Source organism: Balaenoptera acutorostrata, chromosome 14 (assembly GCF_949987535.1).
Source record: "Balaenoptera acutorostrata chromosome 14, mBalAcu1.1, whole genome shotgun sequence".
Taxonomy (NCBI): domain Eukaryota; kingdom Metazoa; phylum Chordata; class Mammalia; order Artiodactyla; family Balaenopteridae; genus Balaenoptera; species Balaenoptera acutorostrata.
Genome location: NC_080077.1, coordinates 28,376,031 through 28,398,680, shown reverse-complemented (window position 1 = coordinate 28,398,680; position 22,650 = coordinate 28,376,031).

Here is a 22,650-nt window from a genome sequence, read left to right as displayed (position 1 = left end):
GATGGGGTGAAATTTGGTTTCTTTCCTCCTGAAAATTTACTTCCTAGGGCTGCTAGGGGACCTGCCAGTTAGGAAAAGTAGGAATCGTGATCCTAAGGTTTTTTACATTGATCCCTTATATAGACACACTTCCCAGAAAATCACTTTTGCCAACTTCGATCAGAAAACAATGCAAGCTCCATGACTACCAGGATTTTTGTCTGTTTTGTTCACTGCTACGTGCCTGATACCTAGAATACTGACGGCACACAGTTCGTGTTCAAAACGTATTTGTTGACTAAGTGAATGGATTACAATCGTGTTTCCTTGCAGGAAATCTTCCTAAAGATTCCAAAAGATTTCCTTATTTCTATAAATGTTAGGATTTTGGTGGATCTTTATTTGTTCCCACAAGATGTAAACAAAAGTGCTTTTGACTTCTCAATAATAAATGTTTATAGAGTAAAATTTTAACCTAAGTGTTATGTGGCGAAATCAATTTTTTAATGTTAATGGAATTTGGAGCTTTTCATATAATTTCAGTAATTTCTACAGTAGAACAAACATTGTCATTTACATGTGTATTGTACACACACACACATCTGCTAGGGAAGAAAATAACATATACATCTAGAATAATATACTCATCTATAAAACCTGGCTAACAGTATCTATCCTGTTTTACTCCAAAGTCTATGGTAAGAATCAAATGTAATTAAGTATTTTAAAACTCTTTGAAAAATGTAAAATATCAAACAAATGCTAGGCACAGCATATGTTCTTTATACAATATCATGAGGAAAAGAGTTGCAAATAATGAGTATATTCCATAAAGCTCTTTATTTTAAAAATGAAACAGATAAATTTAATCCCAGGTTTTTTTTGGGTTTTTTTCGTCATCACGTGTTTTAAAAAGTTAACCTATTTCAACTATGAGGAAATAAGAAGCTTCATTTTTTGACCACACCCATTTTGAAACTAGTAAAAACCAGAGCTTTTTCACATGATCAAACCAGTTCCACAAGTTGAAATAATGATCTCCATTAATGAGTAATGCCAGCTTTGAAAGTCTGTATGCTCTAAGCCAACATATTCAAGGAGTATTATCTCTTTTACTGACAAATAGGGATTTCCCCACAATGCAGTGCCATCGCAGAGAAATTAAATTTATCGTTAGTATACTTCTCAATTGTGAACATTTTGCCTGGCGCATTAGGTTATATGTCATAATATTGGTTTCTATTTCTGACTAAAAAATATGGATCTAATACTTCTATTCAAAAAGACTGGGATGGGGCTTCCCTGGTGGCGCAGTGGTTGAGAGTCTGCCTGCTAATGCAGGGGACACGGGTTCGAGCCCTGGTCTGGGAAGATCCCACATGCCACGGAGCAGCTGGGCCCGTGAGCCACAATTGCTGAGCCTGCGCGTCTGGAGCCTGTGCCCCGCGACGGGAGGGGCCGCGATAGAGAAAGGCCCGCGCACCGCGATGAAGAGCGGTCCCCGCACCGCGATGAAGAGTGGCCCCCGCTTGCCGCAACTGGAGAAAGCCCTCGCACGAACCGAAGACCCAACACAGCCAAAAATAAATAAAATAAATAAATAAATAAATAAGAAAATAAAAAAAAAAAAAAAAAAAAAAGACTGGGATTTAATCCAACCTATGATAATTTTTTTTCAAAACACACACAAAAAATATGTATTTGCTAGAGAGTTATTTAAATAACAAGTTTTTAAAATCAGTATTTTATTATTTCAATATCAGATTTATAGCCAGAAAGTTGGATTTTAGTTAGCTATGCTTATCTGTGCAGGATTATAGCAAATAGAATCATAATAAATATTAGCATGTTTTTATCTGTTCATTTATTTACTCAAAATAATTTATTTTGAAGAATACCTATCACCCTGCCAGCTAATGCTCAATTATTTGTTAATGGAAAATTCTGTATAACCTGAACATATGTATTTGCATTTTAAGGCAACAAAACTTTATTGCATAATAACTCAGACTGTGAAACTCCACTAAATATTCTCATTAATAACTCCTCATATTTTGGATGTAATAAGAATAGTGAATTCTAAAATTATCCCAGGTGCTGTAAGCATTTGTTGAGCATGCAGAACAGGCTTGGGAGCTACAGATTTCTGTAAGCACAAAGACAAGAGAAATATGCTTTAGAAAATTTGTCTTCTATTCTCAATTCAACCAGAACCATGAGTGTGTTAGCAAGACAAAGACATTTTTTTCTGTGTCTAGTGATTTAACTGCATTTTTAAGGTTTCAGAACCATATGGGACAATTTCCCTTTAAATTAATATAAATTAGCAAATGTATAAAAATCTCTCTACATGCTTTGTTTTTTCCCCTCCATAGCACAGAATTTCACAGCAGTTGAGTTCTTGGAATTGTAAAAAGTATGTAATTCTTTTTAAAACAGTTTAAATAAAAAGATTGTATGTGCAAAAATGGTTCTACTAAACCCATTAAAAAATAACATTACCTTTTCTCAGAAAAAGCAAATAAAACTGGCTGAGATTACAATTACTGGATGTAAAAGATCTAATCTTGGAGGATTTGAAGACAAATATTTTCCCAGACGCATAGGAATAAGCATATCCAAATGTTTTCTTTCTAGCGGAGAAGAATGAAGTAAAGCTACATTCTACAAACCTAAGTATATAGTGTGTCAACTAAAGGACTAATGTGTATTTCAGAAAATAATCTTGAAATAGTTTTAAAAAATTATTTAGAAAAATTCACTTCCATAACTTAAATTTATTTATATCTTTTATTTGTGTATTAAACTAAAAGGCTTCACATTAACATTACCACAAATATTTAGCAAGAATGCCAGCTGCTGATTATAGGCCTATGACAGAAAATTTGGCATATTTCCAATCAGATGCCTCTACTGTATCCAAAACAAAGCATTTAAAAATACAGTGCTTCTCTACTGAAGAATGTTAAATCCACAAATGAGAATATTTGAGACAATGCAGTCTAAGCATTGCTGCTAAACCATTAGACCAGGATGTTTATATAAAGCTGAAAAGCAGGGACATCTCTGCATGATGTAACACCATTAAAGACCAGAGAGATTATAGCTGCACACATACAAACTCACATATACACACATACAGAACAATAATAGCTAACATTTTTGAATGCTTATTCTGTCTAGGCTAAGTGATTTACATAGACTAGCTCATTTAATCTTCACAACCCATTCTTCTCACCATTTAAGAGATAAAAAACAATTTGGCACACTGGATGTCACATTATATGTCCAAGGTCTCAAAGGCATTTTGACTTCTCAGCCCATACTTTAAATCACTGTGTTATGCCATGCTATCTCACATACATGCACATACAGATGCAGAGAATAAAGATACCAACCAGACAATCCTACCATCAGATTAGGCATATATTACTCAGGAAGTGGCCTCTCCAGCATGATGTCACAAACTGGACTGTATAGGTTTTATCACACAAAGCCTTTTGTCTTTCGTTTAATCACCACTGTGCCTAGGGTTGACATTTATCATATGGCTACCTTTAACTGCTATAAACAAATAGCCATAACTTCAAAGTTGACTCCTGCAAGGGAATACCTAAGCAGGAACAGAAAGGATGCACATGGGACTGTTCTGCCTCCCTGAGGTTGCTTTCTCCTTAAGGTTTCTGGCTGTCAGATGCTGCTTCCTCCACTGTGGCCTCAAGTTTTTACACTACTTTTCACACCATGGTCCAAGTGTGCACAGTAGACTCCTAACAAGTATAATAACAGCCACAACTTATGGAACACTATTCAAATTATCTACATTTATACTGGCCATTTGTCATACACTGATTCATTTAATCCCAAATAAGTCATTATTTTCACTTTTCCAGATAAGAAAAAAAGAGGTCCAGATGGCTTCAAAGGCGATTTCTATCAAACATTTAGAGAAGAGCTAACACCTATCCTTCTCAAACTCTTCCAAAATATAGCAGGGGGAGGAACACTCCCAAACTCATTCTATGAAGCCACCATCACCCTGACACCAAAACGAGACAAACATGTCACAAAGAAAGAAAACTACAGGCCAATATCACTGATGAACATAGATGCAGAACTCCTCAACAAAATACTAGCAAACAGAATCCAGCAGCACATTAAAAGGATCATAAACCATGATCAAGTGGGGTTTGTCTCAGGAATGCAAGGATTCTTCAATATACGCAAATCAGTCAATGGAATAAACCATATTAACAAATTGAAGGAGAAAACCCATATGATCATCTCAATAGATGCAGAAAAAGCTTTCAACAAAATTCAACACCCATTTATGATAAGAACCCTCCAGAAAGTAGGCATAGAGGGAACTTACCTCAACATAATAAAGGCCATATATGACAAACCCACAGCCAACATCGTTCTAAATGGTGAAAAACTGAAACCATATCCACTAAGATCATTAACAAGACAAGGTTGCCCACTCTCACCACTACTATTCAACATAGTTTTGGAAGTTTTAGCCACAGCAATCAGAGAAGAAAAAGAAATAAAAGGAATCCAAATTGGAAAAGAAGAAGTAAAGCTGTCACTGTTTGCAGATGACATGATACTATACATAGAGAATCCTGAAGACGCTACCAGAAAGCTACTAGGGCTAATCAATGAATTTGGTAAAGTAGCAGGATACAAAATTAATGCACAGAAATCTCTTGCATTCCTATACACTAATGATGAAAAATCTGAAAGAGAAATTAAGGAAACACTCCCATTTACCATTGCAACAAAAAGAATAAAATACCTAGGAATAAACCTACCTAAGGAGACAAAAGACCTGTAGGCAGAAAACTATAAGACACTGCTGAAAGAAATTAAAGATGATACAAACAGATGGAGAGATATACCATGTTCTTGGATTGGAAGAATCCACATTGTGAAAATGACGCTACTACCCAAAGCAATCTACAGATTCAATGCAATCCCAATCAAACTACCAATGGCATTTTTCACAGAACTAGAACAAAAAATTTCACAATTTGTATGGAAACACGAAAGACCCCGAATAGCCAAAGCAATCTTCAGAAAGAAAAATGGAGCTGGAGGAATCAGGCTCCTGGACTTCAGACTATACTACAAAGCTACAGTAATCAAGACAGTATGGTACTGGCACAAAAACAGAAATATAGATCAATGGAACAGGATAGAAAGCCCAGAGGTAAACCCACACACATATGGTCACCTTATCTTTGATAAAGGAGGCAAGAATATACAGTGGAGAAAAGACATCCTCTTCAATAAGTGGTGCTGGGAAAGCTGGACAGCTACGTGTAAAAGAATGAAATTCAAACACTCCCTAACACCATACCCTAAAATAAACTCGAAATGGATTAAAGACATAAATGTAGGCCAGACACTATCAAACTCTTAGAGGAAAACATAGGCAGAACACTCTATGGCATAAATCACAGCAAGATCCTTTCTGACCCATCTCGTAGAGAAATGGAAATAAAAACAAAAATAAACAAATGGGACCTAATGAAAGTTCAAAGCTTTTGCACAGCAAAGGAAACCATAAACAAGACTAAAAGACAGCCCTCAGAATGGGAGAAATAGTTGCAAATGAAGCAACTGACAAAGGATTAATCTCCAAAATTTACAAGCAGCTCATGCAGCTCAATATCAAAAAAACAAACAACCCAATCCAAAAATGGGCAGAAGACTTAAATAGACATTTCTCCAAAGAAGATATACAGATTGCCAACAAACACATGAAAGGATGCTCAGCATCACTAATCATTAGAGAAATGCAAATCAAAACTACAATGAGGTATCACCTCACACCAGTCAGAATGGCCATCATTAAAAAATCTACAAACAATAAATGCTGGAGAGGGTGCACTGTTGGTGGGAATGTAAATTGATACAGCCACTATGGAGAACAGTTTGGAGGTTCCTTAAAAAGCTAAAAATAGAACTACCATACGACCCAGCAATCGCACTACTGGGCATATACCCTGAGAAAACCATAATTCAAAAAGAGTCATGTACCACAATGTTCATTGCAGCTCTATTTACAATAGCCAGGACATGGAAGCAACCTAAGTGTCCATCAACAGATGAATGGATAAAGAAGATGTGGCACATATATACAATGGAATATTGCTCAGCCATAAAAGGAAACGAAATTGAGTTATTTGTAGTGAGGTGGATGGACCTGGAGTCTGTCATACAGAGTGAAGTAAGTCAGAAATTGAAAAACAAATACCGTATGCTAACACATATGTATATGGAACCAAAAAAAAAATGGTTCTGAAGAACCTAGGCGCAGGACAGGAATAAAGACGCAGACATAGGGAATGAACTTGAGGACACGGGGAGGGGGAAGGGGAAGCTGGGACGAAGCGAGAGAGTGGCATGGACATATATACACTACCAAACGTAAAATAGATAGCTAGTGGGAAGCAGCCGCATAGCACAGGGAGATCAGCTCAGTGCTTTGTGACCACATAGAGGGGTGGGGTAGGGAGGGTGGGAGGGAGGGAGATGCAAGAGGGAAGAGTTATGGGGACATATGCATATGTATAACTGATTCACTTTGTTATAAAGCAGAAACTAACACACCATTGTAAAGCAACCATACTCCAGTAAACATGTTAAAAAAAAAAAAAAAGAGAAAAGAAAGGCCCATGAAGATTAATGAACTTGCCCAAGGTTACTGAACTAAGAAGTGGTAGAACCGGGTACAAATTCAGCTTTATTTTAATTCTTCATTTGCATCCTTCATTTTTACGCTTGAACTTCTTCTTCCCAAACTTCCCAAGGGATTACAGCGTAAAAGAAACTTACTCATAATTATATTTTAAAATGTTCTAGCTGCCAAATACTGCAGTAGGAGTTTAGGCGCTAAGAATATATCAATATCACTCTTTTTAAGTTTAGAGTCTACCAGGGACGAAACACATAAAACAAGTACTTAAAAATGTCAAATGATTTGATAGGGTTAGGGCTGGTAGTGGAGCAAAAACAGGAAAACTGTTCCAGGGTAGGAAGAGCTGACAAATGACGTAATCAGCGAGGTAAAATGGAGGGGACTGAAAGGAGGGAAGAGAGAAGTATAGCTATGAAGGACCTTAGAGAACATGATATTTTCAAGGAACTTTTATTTTTTCGTATTTTCCACCACTTATTCATGTTTTCAAAAATAGTTCAACTCTTCTTACAAAACAAAGATAAAATAGTACATACTAGACACACATATCACATTTTTCCTCTTATGGCTTTAGCCTACTCCCGCCCCATCAAAAGAGACCAAAAAAAAAAAAAAAAAAGTCCCAAAACAACTCTGTCTGACCACATTCACAGAAAACGATGCCAGAATATATTGCAGAACAGAAGGATGTGTCATCTGTTTTGTATCCAAAGGTTTCTTCTCCATTTCTCGTACTAGGCAAGTAACCATCATTGAACATGCTGTGTGCCAAATTAAAACATAACTTCAACATATGTCAAATATCACTAGAGATAGTAACTATAGTAGAAATTGGCATTTTTTCAGCAATATTTTTCTTTAAGTAACAGGTATGTCCAGTGCCAGATCATAGAATGAGAGGCGATAGCATAGTGAGTGAAGTTTAATAGTGAGCAGAGGCCAAATCATGTGGGACCTTGTAAATCGTAAAAAGGATTAAAAAACTAAGTGAAGCTGGTCACCATATGGCAATGTCCTGATGTGTTGCATCTAGAAGGTTATTTTTGTGATATTCCTGCCAAAAATGTATAACCTGAATCTAATGAGGAAATGTTAGACAAAGCCAAATTGAGAGATATCCTTGAAAATAAATGACCTATGTTCTTCAAAAATACCAAGATCATGAGAGTCAAATAAAGACTAAAGAACTGTATTAAATTAAAGAAGATAAAGACATAGGTTAACGATTAAAGACAAATGCAAATTGTGACTCTGGATTGGATCCTGGATCAGGTATGGTGGTTATATACAAGAGTATTCTTGTTTTTAAGAAATAGCATGAAAGCATTTAGGGATAAAGTGTTATTATGTCTATAACTTATTCTCAAAAAAATCAGAAGAATTACACATAGACATATATACACAGAAAGCAAATATGATAAAATATTAATTGGGAGAATCTGAGTGAAAGTATAGGAGAAATCTTTGCACTATTGTATTTTTTCTGTAAGTCTAAAATTATTTCAAACTAAAGTTTTTTTAAAAGATAAATTATTTGAAAGCACTGCTTGGAAGCTCAAATAATCAAGAAGACTTTATTAAGAAACAGCATCAGGGCAACAAATACTAAGGATACAAATATAGTCAGAGTGGCATATACTGATAAGATAAAACAACTTCATTCATTTTTCTCCATGTGTAGGAGACTGTCTTTAACTCTACTTTTCTAGAGCATTTCTTACATATATAATCTTCAATCTAAATTGGAAGAGAAGTTAAGATATAGATTATATTTTTCTTTCTAAGGTCTAGTATCTCAGTTCTAGGTTCTTCTTTGTGGGTTTTTTTCCCTCTATGTACTCCACACACAAAATCTCCTTTCCACAGGATTGAGTTGTCCTTGAAAGTTTTCTTAGGAAAAGCAAATCAGAATGCAGTCCACCCCAGTATCTACAAAAGACATACAACAGACTCACATTTTACATTGGGGCTAAAATTGAATGCATTATAGTCAAAACTATCCTAGAGCAACCTTTAAATATCCCATTAAGTAGGGGATCATTGATTTGTATAGTCATTTTTATGCATGGTAAATTTTGACAACCACTGTGTGAACAAAAGGAACAAAATAAAAACTTACATGCAAACATCTGAGCATTCAAATGATTCTGCTTTTAAGATTATCAAATCCTCAGCAGTTTGGGGTGAAGAGGGGGATGAGAGACAAATTTTAGGTGATTCTGCTTGCTGTGGAGTTTATTCCATTTGGTTTAATATTAAGTCTCTAAAAACATAATATATGTAAATAGATTTGTTTGTTGTAAGGATTAAACAAGAGTAGAGCAAATAAATTTTACTTCTAGCCATGATGAAGGAACTGGTATCACAGTAGGCCTCCTGCCATAAGCAACTATAAAACTGGAAAAATATATATGAAATCACTTCTTTTAGATGTTGAACAAAAGGCAGCACAAGACTGTGATCCCTGAAAGAAGGGCAAAAAAATGAGATGAGCCCTGCAATTTTACCAGCTTTCTTCCTGGCATCACTTTCTAGACTGTGGCTCAGGAAAGAGGGAACCCAAACAGAGCACCCCAGTCTCCCTGAGCTGAGGAGACAGAGGTCAGAACTCACAGCCAGTGAGGTGGCTGGAATGTGTATGGCAAGGTTCTTGAGGGAAGTGAGCTGTGCAGAGAAGCAGTTCCAGAAATCTGCATAGGGGACCCCTTGAATCTTTGGCTGAATAGTAAGCAGTGTATATGCAGGTTGAAACTCCCTGAGGTGGGACAAAGTATAATGCTAGAAAAGAACAAATACTGAAGGGCAGAGAATTGATCTCCCAGAGCTAGACAGAGCAGGTAGATATTTGTGTGCTTACCTGCCAAGATGAAAGGACTTTATGAACAGTGCAGATGCAGTAGAAACTCCAAAAAGGCTAATCTAGTCTAGAGAAAATGTTACTCTTGACCTATTTATCAACAAAGCTTGAAAGAATCAAATTCTGCTGCAAGTAAATTAACTGCCTATAGGAACAAAACTCAACACTCTATTAAGGAAAACAATAAAATTCAGTCAACAATAAATCATCTATAATGTCCAGTGTATAATAAAAAAAAATTACTAGACATGCAAATAAGTAGGAAAATGTGACCCATAACCATTATAAGAAATTATTCAATAAAAACAGACCCTGGAATGACACAGAAATTAGTAGACCATGCCTTTACAAGCGCTATTATAAAAATACTCAAGAATTTAAAGGGGAAAAGAAGATTTTAAAAAGAGAAATATGAAATCTCAACAGGGAAATGATAACTATAAAAAAGGGGATACTAGAGGTAAAAAATACAATATCAAAAATTAAAAACTCACCGAATGGGCCTAACCTCACGTTAGATACTGCAGAAGAAGCTATCAGTAAACTTGAAGATAGAGCAATGGGAATTATCAAAACTAAAGCATGGGAAAAAAAGCAGCTGAAAAATAATAATGGAGTTTCCATAACTTACGGTATAATTTCAAGCAGATCAAGAAGCTCAACAAATTCCAAGCAGAATAAACACAAAGAAGTCCATACCAGGGCATAGCAGGATCCAATCAGGTAAAAGAACTACTATAAGTGATACACATAAGAAATTTATTTTGAGGATTAGACCTTATGCATTGTGGGAGCTCGTTAGCAGTCTCCATAAGGCTGTTGCCTCTGTGCTGGTACTGGGCCTGAAGTCAGCAAGGAAATGTAGACATGAAGTAGAAGAAAGCAAGGATGAACCTTGAAGGAACCTGTGGCAGAAAATTGAAATCTATGAGGAAAAACTAGAACCCACTAGAACAAATAAAACGTGTGTTTATCTCATCCCCTTTGGTTTTGATGATGTGAGTGAATTAAACGCTAAGTTGTCAACTTTTTTTATGAAGATGTACATGACCCGGCCTGGGATTCACAGGATCTGAAAGAACGGCTCTGGTTAGAACTATAAGCCCGCCTATTGTTCCCCAACACCAGTAAGGTGGACCAGCAGATCAGTAACTGCACACATGAGCTGCAACATGCCTTGCCCTATGCCAACCTTCAGTGTGTGAAAACTGGCTGTTGCCTCTTTTCCACCTTCCTAACCTCACGCATATCTCTGTTGTGGCCAATGATACAGTGAATGTAATTCTGAGAAATGGTTCCAGTTTAGCTAAATTGACGCAAAACAAAACTACCACAGTCCATCCCTTCACAACTTGGCACCCATATATACCTCTTTTAACCATACTTAATTTACAAATAAATGTAATAGTAAAAACATCTTTCTCCATAACATAAAAATATCTGATACACAAATAAAATCAGGCTAACACTCTCCCGAAAAGAAGATATAAAATCCCTCTACTCAATTTTTGTTAATGTTCATTTCTCCTCTAGCTGAATCGCATTCCCTCTTTAATATACTCTAACTTAAATCCTGAGGCATAAGTTTAGCTACTATTAACACATCTTATATGTTGGAGGGTGAGGGGAGAAAAAATATAGCTGGTTAATAAAAATACAAATTGTTCATATAAAAATAATGAAGAAATACTCAAATATTACAGTTTTCATTTCTGCTATGGGTCACACGTTTTTACTTAGTATTTGTAAGCTTCATTTTGCCACCCATATCCTCTTTGCACCTTGCCTGGTCATAATTCTTCGCCTAGTGGGATAAACCAGTTCTTCACCCCTGAAGGGTATAAACCATTAGCAGTTTTGCTATAGTTTTTCACTGACTTTTACCACAGGGCATGGAAGTGCTAAGGTGTGTCCTGAGAGATTTTATGAATTACGGACACACCCCTCCTTACCCTCCTAATGCAGTGGAAACTTCATATCCTGTTGATAGAATCAATCAATCCAGCCAGATTAAAATCCTTCTTCTCTATTCACTGGTTCACTACCATGAGTATTTTTACATGGCCAAATGACAGTGTCAGATTCCCATTTAATGGAACCATTTCTGTGTCCCCCAGTGGAATCATACTTTTCTTGAGAACTAAGACCTTTAAACCAGAAGAACCAAGTTTGTGGAGATGAGAAGCAATATTTTTGTTGGTGACTCATTAGCAGTTAATAGTGACATGAGCCACTCCTACTTCTCTTCTGATTCCCAGACCTGTGAGTCCTGGCTATGAGAGGAAAAGCACCATAAACTGAACACTGATCCAGACTGTATACCCCATCCTGGATGACATTACTCCAGCCCTTCAAGGTGTTGTCATCCATCTGGCTGCCAGTCTTCAAAAGTCCATTCTGTCAGGTCAGCTGCTTCAGAGTGATGGACAAGATAATAATACAAATGAATTCCATGCACACCAACTAGTGCTGCCCTTCCTTAGCTGTAGAATGATTTCCTTGGCTATGCTGTGTGGAATGTCACTGTGGGAATAAGGCATTCCGTAAGTCCACAGAGGGTGATTTGGCAGAAGCATTGCAGGAAGGAAAGGCAAATCTGTATCCATAGTAAATTCCTCTTCCAGTGAGAACAAAGTATCCACCTTCTAGGATGGAAATAATATAATCTACTTACTGCCCTGTAGCTGGACTGATCCTCCTGGAAATGGTATCATATTGGGGCTCAGTGTTAATCTCTGACAGCAGATTGGGCACTCAGAAGTAGCTGTTGTCAAATCAGCCGTGATGCATGGAAGTGTACGTAGCTTAGCCTGTGCAAAACCTCTTTCCCTGCTGTCCACTGTCCACCACCACTTTGTTTATGAGCCCACTGGACAAAGACAGGGTAGCTGCAAAAACAGGTTCACTCATGCCTACAGAGTGGATCATCGTGTCCTCTGCTGCTCAAGTGGCTCTTGTGGGAGAAGGTCATGAGAGGTTGTGACCACCAGTTGACCTGCTGCAAGCTGGACCCAGACAATCTGCAGCTCCTCACTCCTTCCCCGTCCTTGGAATGTGCATTCTGCTTGCCTTCCCTGCACTAGAAGCTGTCCCAAGGACAGAGTCTTGAGAGATAAATGTGTCATTGAGCCCATCTGGACAGTTTACATGACTGAACCTGGTTAAGGCCTCTAGGTAAACTTTTAAGGTTATGGCAGGTGGGTGCAGAGACAAATCTCCTAAGTAAGTTCCCTTGTTGATTAAAACTACCACCTCCCAACCTAGAGTGGTCTGCTTCTTTCTTTGGTCTCTCCTTGCTCTCCGTGTCCAGGGGCCGGTTTACAAATCAACAGCTCTTTTGTGAGCATTGATGTGGGATTGAACTATCCTCATGATCTATGCCCAAAGTCTATCCACATACCTCTTCCCAGACCTCACTATTACCAATTTTCCAATCACATTCCTTTTCACTGATGATCATCCAACCAAGCCATTAGCCACAGCCCATGTATCAATATATATCTAGCCATTTCTTTCACACAGAACTTTCCCTAAGGATTAGGAAGTAGGCAAGAATGTGTTCTTTGTTCAGTAAATTCAACATTCTACTAAAAGTTTCAGTCAGTTCTATAAGATGAGCAAAAAAGAAAAGACAGAAAAGAAGTATTCTGATTTCTAATATTAAAAAGGAAGAAGTAAAGCTATCTTTATTCCCAGGTAGCATGATCACGTGTGTAGAAAACATTAAATAATCTAAAAAAATACAACTGACACAAGTGATTTAAGCAATGTTGCAGATACAAGGTCAATATAAAAATATCAATTTTATTTCTATATACTAGCAAAGAACAATTGGAAAATAAAAAACAATACTATTTATAACAGCATCAAATAAAATAACATGCTTAAGAATAATAGGTGCATATGGTCAACTTATCTTTGATAAAGGAGGCAAGCATATACAGTGGAGAAAAGACAGCCTCTTCAATAAGTGGTGCTGGGAAAATTGGACAGGAACATGTAAAAGTATGAAATTAGAACACTCCCTGACACCATGCTCAAAAATAAACTCAAAATGGATTAAAGACCTAAGTGTAAGGGCAGACACTATCAAACTCTTAGAGGAAAACATAGGCAGAACACTCTATGACATACATCACAGCAAGATTCTCTTTGACCCAGCTCCCAGAGAAATGGAAATAAGAACACAAATAAACAAATGGGACCTAATGAAACTTAAAAGCTTTTGCACAGCAAAGGAAACCATAAACAAGACCAAAAGACAACCCTCAGAATGGGAGAAAATATTTGCAAATGAAGCAACTGACAAAGGATTAATCTCCAAGATTTACAAGCAGCTCATGCAGCTCAATGACAAAAAAACGAACAACCCAATCCAAAAATGGGCAGAAGATCTAAATAGACATTTCTCCAAAGAAGATATACAGATGGCCTACAGACACATGAAAGAATGCTCAACATCATTAATCATTAGAGAAATGCAAATCAAAACTACAATGAGATATCATCTCACACCGGTCAGAATGGCCATCATCAAAAAATCTAGAAACAATAAATGCTGGAGAGGGTGTGGAGGAAAGGGAACACTCTTGCACTGTTGGTGGGAATGTAAATTGATACAGCTACTATGGAGAACAGTATGGAGGTTCCTTAAAAAACTACAAATAGAACTACCATATGACCCAGCAATCCCACTACTGGGCATATACCCTGAGAAAACCATAGGTCAAAAAGAGTCATGTACCAAAATGTTCATTGCAGCTCTATTTACAATAGCCAGGACATGGAAGCAACCTAAATGTCCATCGACAGATGAATGGATAAAGAAGATGTGGCACATATATACAATGGAATATTACTCAGCCATAAAAAGAAATGAAATGGAGGTATTTGTAATGAGGTGGATGGAGTTAGAGTCTGTCATACAGAGTGAAGTAAGTCAGAAAGAGAAAAACAAATACAGTATGCTAACACATATATATGGAATCTAAGGGAAAAAAAAAAAAAAAAAAGGCCATGAAGAACCTAGTGGCAAGACGGGAATAAAGACACAGACCTACTAGAGAATGGACTTGAGGATATGGGGAGGGGGTGGGGTGAGATGTGACAGGGTAAGAGAGTGTCATGGACATATATACACTACCAAATGTAAAATAGATAGCTAGTGGGAAGCAGCCGCATAGCACAGGGAGATCAGCTCGGTGCTTTGTGACCACCTAGAGGGGTGGGATGGGGAGGGTGGGAGGGAGGGAGATGCAAGAGGGAAGAGAAATGGGAACATATTGTATATGTATAACAGATTCACTTTGTTATAAAGCAGATGCTAACACACTATTGTAAGGCAATTATACTTCAATAAAGATGTTTGAAAAAAAAAAAAAAAGAATAATAGGTGCAAGATCTGTTACACTGAAACTAAAAATATTGCTGGAAAAATAAAAAAGACCTAAATAAATAGAAATATATACCATGTTCATGAAGAGAAAGACTCAGTATTTTTAAGATGTGAATTGTGTCTAAATTTATCTATAAATTCAAAGTTCCCAAACTAAATCTCAGCAGGGTTCTTTTTTTTTTTTTTTTTTGGATAGATGTTGACAAGATGATTCTAAAATTTATGTGGAAATATAAACTACTCAGAATACCCAAAACAATCTTGAAATAAAATAATACTTTGGAGTATTTATACAATTTGATTTCAAAAGTTACTATAATCGAGATTGTGTTACATTGCATAAACAGAGACTTATAGATAGATGAAAGCAAATATTGAATCCAGAAGCAGATCCACATTTACATAGTCACTTGATTTTTCTTTTTTAAACCAAAGTACCAACATTACTTAATAGGGTAAAGAAAGTCTTTTTAACAAATGGTTTTGAAAAAGATAACAACTTACATGAAAACAAAAATACCTCAAACCATACCACACCCCACCCATGAATATTAATTCAAGATAGATCATAGTCCAAAATGTAAAGGATAAAATTCTAAAACTTCTTGAAGAAACAGAGGATTTTTTTTGCCCTTGGAGAGAGAAAAATTTCTTAGAGCACAAAATATTCTAATCATAAGAGGAAAATTTGGTAAAGTGGACTTGATCAAAATTTAAAACTGCTTATCAAAGCTAACATTTAGAAAATAAATATGAAAGCCACAGATTGGGGGAAATATTTGCAACACAACAGACTTTTATTAAAAACCTACAAACACTCCTACAACTCAATAATAAGACAACGCAATAAAAATAAGTAAATGACTTGAATGGATACTTCATAAAGAAAGATATGCACAATTTATAAGCACATTAAAAAGTGATCAGTCCTATTAATCATCAGTGAAGTGTAAATTAAAATGATAATGATATAGGACTACAAATCCACTAAAATGACAAAATTAAAAAGACTGACAATACCAAATGTTGGAGGGGATATGAAGCAACTGAATTGTCATACATTGCTGATAGGACTTGTAAAATGGTATATAACAACTTTGCAAATCTGTCTAGCAATTTCTCATATACCCTACTGTAGGACCAGCAGTCCTACACTTAGGCATTTTTCCAAGAGAAGTATTTTTCTCATGTACATAAAATGACTCCTACAAAAATGTTTCAAGCAAATTTATTCATAAATAAACAGAAACTAGAAACAACTCAAATATCCATGTACAGGAGAGTGGATAAAGGAACTGTGGTGTATTCAAACAATATATTGATGTAACTCATCAATTACAAGAACTAGCTCCTGATACTAACAACAACATGAATAAACTTCAAAAAATTATGCTGAGTCAAAGAAGCCAGAGCAAAAGGGTACATACTGTGTGATTCTGCTAATCTATGATTGAAGATATCAGAATAGTGGTACCTGTGGGTAGAGGGCATAGAGGTTGATTGGGAAAAGGCATGAGACAACATTCTGGGATTATAGCTAGGATTATAGACTCAATAGAAATTTGAGTTTCATGGTTATATACAATTGTCAAAACTTATCACAATGAATAGGCATTTCATTTTAATCTTTGTCATTTTACTGTATGTGACTATATTTCTGTGAGGTTTATCATATAATAAGTGCTCAAATATTTGCTTAATTTGAGACTAAATTATTTTTTATTATGCTCCCATACACAGTTGTGTTTTTTTTTAAGTCGTGAACTATCTTCAGCATCTGTTTCCTGCCTTTCTAAGTCAAAATTTCCTGTCCAGGCCCTGCTAAACAGTTACTATTCTCATGCCCTTGTTTGTTTCAGGACCTCTTAACAGCTTTCACTGAGTTCTTGTGATTGACTAAGTATTCCAGAATAAGGGAAGTTACTAAGATCAGAAAAGTCAAAATGATCCAGAGAATGCATCTGCACAATAACTGTTCAAGTTCACCTGTGCACCAGGTTAAACTGTCTCCTACCAGGCTGAAATTCTAATTTAGGGAATATGTCCATCATTTGCAAAAAAGCTAAGCAAACCTGGCGGGATTATCTAGCATGACTTCTCATTAGTTAGGCAGCTTTATGCATACTAAGATTCCTCTTGCCATGGTTATGTTTGACACCCAGAAGCAGACTCAGAGCCCATCTTCACGTGCTGCTTCCCTGGGCTACAATTTCAGTGACTACTAGTTTATGAGGGGCTGTTAATCTGTCGAACCTGATAATCACTAATACTGCCCATAACATCTGCTGGATGACCTTACCGTTCTTAGTCAATCAATGAATGAAATCAACTCGTAGGACAATAAACAAAAACTGCAATACTTCAATAAAAGATAGTGAGAGAAATTTAAAAATCTGAATTTTTAAAAGAACGGAACAAAACAAAAACCAAAAAGCAAATTTAAGAAACAAAAAGAGAAACAGGATGAGAAGGAAAACACATGCATATTTATTATGAAGCACATAATGTCCCCTCAATCTCTGTTCTTACAAGATGCCTTTGAATAGTTGCATTGAATTTTTCTTTAAAACACATAACTCTATTATCCACACTGAGAAATAATTTAAGCCTTCAGAACACACTTCCATGATTTGACTGCTTTCATTCAGAAAATTCTCTCAATAACGAAGAATAACATCTTTCACAAAGAATCAAGTTCACTAATAATCTAGTGAGTAAGAAACTATTTAAATCCTGGCTTTATGTTCTCTCATAAGCCTTTCAGTATGCCATGATTTTTCGTGCTACAGTTTTGAGTTTTCAAAAATTCCTGATTCATTCATTTAAATTAGTTTGAAATATCTGTAAACCCTGAAGCTACTCCATACAGTAATATGGAGAATATTCTTACAGATTGCCTCCTGACCAAACTTAGTATGAACTAGGTATTTGCTATTTAAAAAAAAATAGATTGAACTTACTAGGTGGGAGATTTCCATTAGGAAATAGAATGAATCATTTTCCGAAGGTCCTCAGGTTTTTTTTCACGTTCTGATGTACAAATGACCTTGAAGTGTGGTCTTCTTTCTGTTGTGTCTGTCATTTTGACAACTTTATCGGGTGGTATTGCATTCATCTATAGATCCACTAAGCCATAGATACTCCTATCTTCTCCCTTCCATTTGTTCATTAATCTGACAAATAGTTACTGAGAGCTTACTGCTGCAAGCACTGGTGACACAGCTGTGAACAAGACAGATGTAGCCCCATCCCAGTGGAGCTTAGAGCCTCTTGTCACACAGGCATTATACAAATGATTCTTTAATTGCAAATATGACAAATATCCTGAAAAAAAAGCAAAGATATGCCTGAGAGTGTATTATTATAAGAGTACAAATTAACCTGGTTGGAGGTGGAAATGGCACTTTATCAAGGTCTCTTCTAGTACCAGGAATTAGTTTGAATTTGGCAGGTATACTATTTCCAGGTATAGTTACTTTGTGACAGCATTGTCACTTTCTGGTCACATTGGCTCCAGTCCATCTGCTGGTGTTGAACAAATACCATATTGATTTGATACTTTTGCTCAGTATGGCAATGAACTAGTTTTTATTGGTTGGATTACAATTATTTACAATTTGATTGAAAATTTCATCTACCATTTATTTAAAATTTATTTATTTATTTATTTATTTTTTGCTGCATTGGGTCTTTGTTGCTGCGCTCTGTCTTTCTCTAGTTGGGGTGAGCGGGGCTACTCTTCATTGTGGTGCACAGGCTTCTCATTGCAGTGGCTTCTCTTTGTTTTGGAGCATGGGCTCTAGGTGCATGGGCTTCAGTAGTTGTGGCACGTGGGCTCAGTAGTTGTGGCCCACAGGCTCTAGAGAGCAGGTTCAGTAGTGTGGCGCATGGGCTTAGTTGCTCCGCGGCATGTGGGATCTTCCTGGACCAGGGCTCGAACCCGTGTCCCCTGCATTGGCAGGAGGATTCTTAACCGCTGCACCACCACGGAAGTCCCTCATCTACAATTTTTTAGGCTTGTTTCTCCACTAATTAAGTACAAAATTAATCCTTATTTTCTGACTCAAGAAAAAGTCCAGAGATAAAATACATAATTATTAAACATTAATTCCTCAAAGACAGTATTTTGTGACCTTAGGAAAATTATATTTCTTCATTCTTCGGTGGAAAACAGTGGGAAAAAATTAGTTCTTTATTGCATAAGATGCTAAAGATTGATACAGTTCTGAGTTTTATAACTACCAAATAATTTATATGTTTTCTTATCAAACAAAAAAATCATTACTCTTGCAAGTTTTGTTCGTGTCTCTTAGGTACAAATTATACTGCAAGTGCAATTGTTACTTAATTTGCTCAATTTTATTGACCTAATCATATAACTATATTGCTTAACTACGGAACTATATAGTTAATATTGCTTAACTATAAATAATGTAATAAATATCAGAAAGCAAGATTCTTGTTTATAAACTGTCTAGAACTCATGAACGTTTTTTCTTTACTTTCAATTTCTTAGCAATTTTTACAGATCTATATATGATAATGAACAGTCTTGCTACACCTTATCTGGAAGTTAAAAACTATGCCAGAACTTGAATGTCATTGCTGAGATATTCCTAGATAAGTTTTAAGTTGGTTTTAATGAGATTTCAACTGTCATGTTCATTTTACAGTGGTATTTCACAGATAAAAACCCGAAGCAAAAAGTGATCACAGTTTTGAATACTCCAATATAGAAATTTATTTTGGAAAACTTAAAGTTGTATTTTCTTTATTTTGTGCATTGCCCAATTTACGAATAACTAGCTAAATGTTTTTCAAGAAAATAGGTTCGTCATTGTATTAGTTTTCTTGGGCTACAATAACAAAATATCGTAGACTAAGTGTTTTAAACAACAAAAATTTATTTTTTCCTAGTTCTGGAGAGTGGAAGTTCAAGATCAAGGTGCCAGCGGGATTGGTGTCTGGTAAGTCCTCTCCCCTTGGGATGCCAGATGGCAGCCTTCTCACAGGTATTCACATGGCCGTCCTTTGTTGCATGTGTATGGGGAGAGAGCAAAGAGTGTGAGCTCTCTGGTGGCTCTTCTTATAAAACCCTAGTCCTATTGGATCAAGGCCCCAGTCTTACAACCTCATTTAACCTTAATTCCTTCCTTATGAGTCTCCATCTCCAAATACACCCAAACTGGGGGTTAAGGCTTCAATATATGAATTGAGGTGGGGGAACACAAGCATTTGGTCAATAATGGTCATGAAAATGTCAGTTTGGTTTAGCTCCAAAATCAATAATGCATTGCTTTACTTAACAGGAATGAACCAACCTCTGATTCTCAAAGCTCAGGCTCTCATCAGGTCATTGGATCAAACAGAAATAATTTCATGTTCAAGATATTATATAAAAATGATATAAACTGAATATCCTAGTAAGCTATTGATAAGCTTACCTTATTAACAGTACTCATAAAAAGATATTTTATTAACTTTTGTGTAATGTTCAATGTATTAGGGATTGCTATTAACAAAAGTATAATGATGTGCTACCAATAAGCCATATTGTTTTAGAACTATATCGCTCACTCTTCTGGAAGAAGAGCAAAAAGAAGCAGCACTGTATAAAAAATTAGCATTTCCTAAATGAAGTAGTGATTGAAGCAATTTTATAGGTATAACAAAAGAAGAGTTGTTAAATGAGGAAGATAGATTCGGGTGTGAATTAACTTCCATTTCAGCTTTTGCTTTCATTATAGAGTGCTAGCATAACTACCATAGGATAGAGTACCGAGGAAGCAGGAGCCTCAAAAAGTGAGAACTTAGATGTCCAAACATGAAAGACAAAAACAAGCCTGAAAAATAGTGCCCTCGAAAAAATGAGAACTACACAGAGATGCTTTCCAAAGTTAAAATTTCTGTGGTGGAATAAGCACCTCATTCTCATGAAAATGATAACTTCTTAGAATGGATACCAAAAAAAATAGCAACCGGGTATAGCTGGATTGCTGCCTGATTTTCAGTGCAAGAGTTCTGATGTTTTTCAACTGAGAGGCCAGTTGTCCTTAAGTTTTACAGAGAAAGACCCCTCAGCTCTGGTGGACCCCTCACCCACTTGTCTGTGTGTGCATTCTTGGTGTAGCTCTGTTCTGTAACTGAGTGCTGCATACAAAGTCATATAACTCCCCTAGGAAAGGGGGCATGAGAAAAGATAAAAGGGAAGCCAAGGAGAAGGCCACCTGACAAGTAGAACATCAGTTAGGGCCCCGCTCAGTGCGATTTCACAGTGCGTGTTGACACAGGACCAAATTAGCTAAGCAGATAATTTAGGCATCAAAGGGACATAAATCAAGAGGATAAAGTGGTTAGAGTCGAGCTTTATAGCTTTTTTTTTTTTTTTTTTTTTTTTTTTTTTTTTAATTGAGGATCTTGAATCAGATGCGTATGTTTGATTGATTGATTGATTGATTGATTTTGGCTGTGTTGGGTCTTCGTTTCTGTGCGAGGGCTTTCTCCAGTTGTGGCAAGCGGGGGCCACTCTTCATCGCGATGCGCGGGCCTCTCACCGTCGCGGCCTCTCTCGTTGCGGAGCACAGGCTCCAGACGCGCAGGCTCAGCAGTTGTGGCTCACGGGCCCAGCCGCTCTGCGGCATGTGGGATCTTCCCAGGCCAGGGCTCGAACCCGTGTCCCCTGCATTAGCAGGCAGATTCTCAACCACTGCGCCACCTGGGAAGCCCCTAGAGTCGAGCTTTAAAAAAAATGAGACATTTCCTTGCTAATGAAATATTTTCTAACAGGTAAAGGATATTATTATTATATATATATTTTTAATGATACTCATTATGAGGTGTTTCCATGACCTGGATTGCCAGTCTGATAAAACTTTAGTGACAGAGCCAGTGTTGGTGTTTTTGGTTTGTTTCTTAAATAGAGCGTCAGTTAAGTAGATCTGGAGAAAAGAGAGCTGCAGAAAAGTCATTAGCGATTTGATCCAGCCTTCAAATATCAGCTCTTGAAGTAAAAAATAAATTTCTAAACTGTAGTTATTAACCAAATTATAAGTTATAAGAGTGTCATTACATATGAAAAAGTGTTTCATCTTTCCTGCAAAAAAGTCATAAAAATGAATAGAATGAATAAAACACAGTCTTCAAAAAGTATTCACTAGTATGCTAGTATGTCATTTAACATAATTTATTCAAAATTTTAGAATCTTTAACCTGAATATAGGAATATTGAAAAGTTTATGAGAAACTCAACAGGAAAGATGAAACTCATAAATCAAGGCAGACGTATTGCAGCCTCCTACACCGTGCTTGTCACGTAATAGTTTCCCTGTAAAGATTTGTTGACATGCCGACTGCTTGGCTTGAAGACCATAATAGTACAGCATAAATTTTTTATGAGGTGCTTTCTAAATATCTTGCATTTATCTTCTAAATGTAACTTTTGCTATATGGTAGGACTGACTCTGCCCTTTATCGTGTTGTAACTAACAGACACAACCTGGAGTTATTAGCTTTGCTTTGCTTTGCTTTCTATATTTTCTTTTAAATCTTTATGAGGAATAGCACAGGAACTGTAACGTTTACATTTCACATCCTCTCAGCCCATCGTATGTTAAAAGAGGGTGGAGAAGGAGCCATAGGAAGTTTCATGAAGTGTGCCTCAGCTCAGGGCCAGAATTCGTGTTCAGACTTTGCTGGGGATGAGAGGCAGGTCAA